The following is a 2237-nucleotide window of genomic DNA, read 5'->3' on the forward strand; positions in this document are numbered from 1 at the left end:
TCGTGTTAGAACTCCCGTACGCACAGAAGGTGCGGTAGGCTCCTACGTAAGTGGGGAATGATGGATTTGCTTAATCGAGGCGTGCAATCCATCACGCACATCACCGACCATTGCCCAAGGTGGTACGAATTTAATCCATCTTCCAGATGCCATCGAATGGATTTCCAAGCTCAACACACAATTATAAATTCGTCCGATGTTTTTCGAATGCCATACGAAAGAAGTAACGCAAACCAAGCTCTGTGTGTCCACAGCTGTCGAACAGTCGCATGGCAAGTGTTAAGTGTGCAGGCGGTGCAACTGCACCGGGGTCCACGCACCGGGCTACAAGGATGGAGAGAATGTAACAAAGGGGAAGCACCCATTTCATTGCTTTGCACGAGGGCCCATTATTTGTAAATTACAGTCAAATAGTGCAATAGTGGTATGTAATTCACTGACATTTAATTACCGTTTCAAATGTTCTTGTATTCTGTTTTGTGGTATTTTGTCTTGTGTTACGACAGATGTCTCCTTGTGAGAATGTAAAAATACATTCAAAAGTATTTACAAGAACATTTTTGCTGCACTGTTATTACACATATTGGCGATTTAGTAAATATCCTGTATCTTCATCATGGGACCTCCTTTGCCAGTACCAAAATATAAGAGTAGGTTTTTCCCCTTTTTTCTGGCAACAAAACTGAAACCTTTGATAAGGAATCTTTTCTGCATTAACCACAATACTTGTGGTCAAAATGCAAACAAAAAACATACTCTGATAACATATGCATTGTCCTTGAAATAGATTGGTCCACACCAGAGACAGCTTTCTTTTGAGCCTCGTCTCAAACGGTGTTAGACCAGAGGACGCTTTTGTCTCTGGTGTGGAGCAATCAGTTTCAAGGACAATGCATTTATTATCAGAATATGTTTTTTGTTTGCATTCTGACCACAAGCATTGTGGTTAATGCAGAGATGATTCCTCGTAAAAAGGTTTCAGTTTTGTTGCCAGAAAAAAGTGGAAAAAACCTATTCTTATATCTTGTATCTTCTGGCTTAAGCTTACAGCAATCAACATTCCTTGAATACCATTCCTGTTATTTCTGGCTTGATGGTTTTTTAATCTTGTGGCACACCCTGTCTAGTGCAGTGGCGGCCAATACGTGGATCGCAATTCACGGGTGGATCGCGAGAGATTTTGTGGATCTCGAGACAAATCAGAACACTAACATTTGCATTCAAAAATTTTCGTTACGGCTGATGGCAAATACAAAAAAAACCCCGAACTCATTCATTCACAACATAACTTCTATCAATAGATGGCGCAAGTACGTTGTGTCTGTTGTATGTGTATGACAGGGTTACATCCATTAGGGTAACTGATGGGTTATAAGGTTTCCGATGGGTCTCAGAAACCGTTGAAATCCACCAAAATGGACCTTCAGAGTACCTGGGTGTATTGATCACAGTTTTTGGCGTGATGAGTTGTATGTTACATATGGTCTGTATTCTAGTCTGAAAATCACAGCTACAATTGCTTAGGTGGTGGACACATATCGACTGAATTATTCACACAAAAAAACACATTTTGTTTCGAAATACAAGTCTGTACGAGGAGGCAAAAAACACTCACGAGTGGAGACCCTTCTGCCAGCATTGGCGTGAGCAAGGCATTACAGGGCAGCGCCTTTAGCAGCACACTGTACGGATGTCCAAACAAAGCCCAAGCTTGCCATTACCCCCCCCCCTACCCTCCCATTGAGTTATGGGTAAGGGTACATTGATGATCTGTTCTAGCGCACCGAACGTAAGTGGTCAGTCTGAACTTTCAACACCCTGCCCTCCCACATTCTCTCTTTAAGTGACCGGTGTCCCCAGGCCCCTCGGCACTAGCGTGTGGGTGTCAGTGACGCACCTGTCGCCCTCTCAACGGGGCACCGCATTTCCATTTTCATTCACCCGACTCCAAGGTGGCGCCGCTGGCCTCGTGCTCAGCGAACGTGCTGCGCCTTGCACGCCAATATTGAACGGCCACGTACGAAACACAGAACTTGCAGTGCCAGCCACCGCACGTAGAGTTGACAAAGGGCACGGGTCGGGCCAGGGTTTGTGTGAAAAGTTGACGCTTCCGTACCGACAGGTGGAGCCCCCAGGTGAGCGTAGGGAGGAGCCATGCGACCGTGTGGATCACACTTCACACGTGGGGCTGGGTTGGGGTTGTTTGGAGGAGGTGGCGGTCGGATTGGACCAGGGGG

The sequence above is a fragment of the Petromyzon marinus genome, chromosome 9 (assembly GCF_048934315.1).
Source record: "Petromyzon marinus isolate PM22_M1 ecotype Great Lakes invasive population chromosome 9, UKy_Petmar_22M1.pri1.0, whole genome shotgun sequence".
In the NCBI taxonomy this organism is placed as follows: Eukaryota; Metazoa; Chordata; class Hyperoartia; order Petromyzontiformes; family Petromyzontidae; genus Petromyzon; species Petromyzon marinus.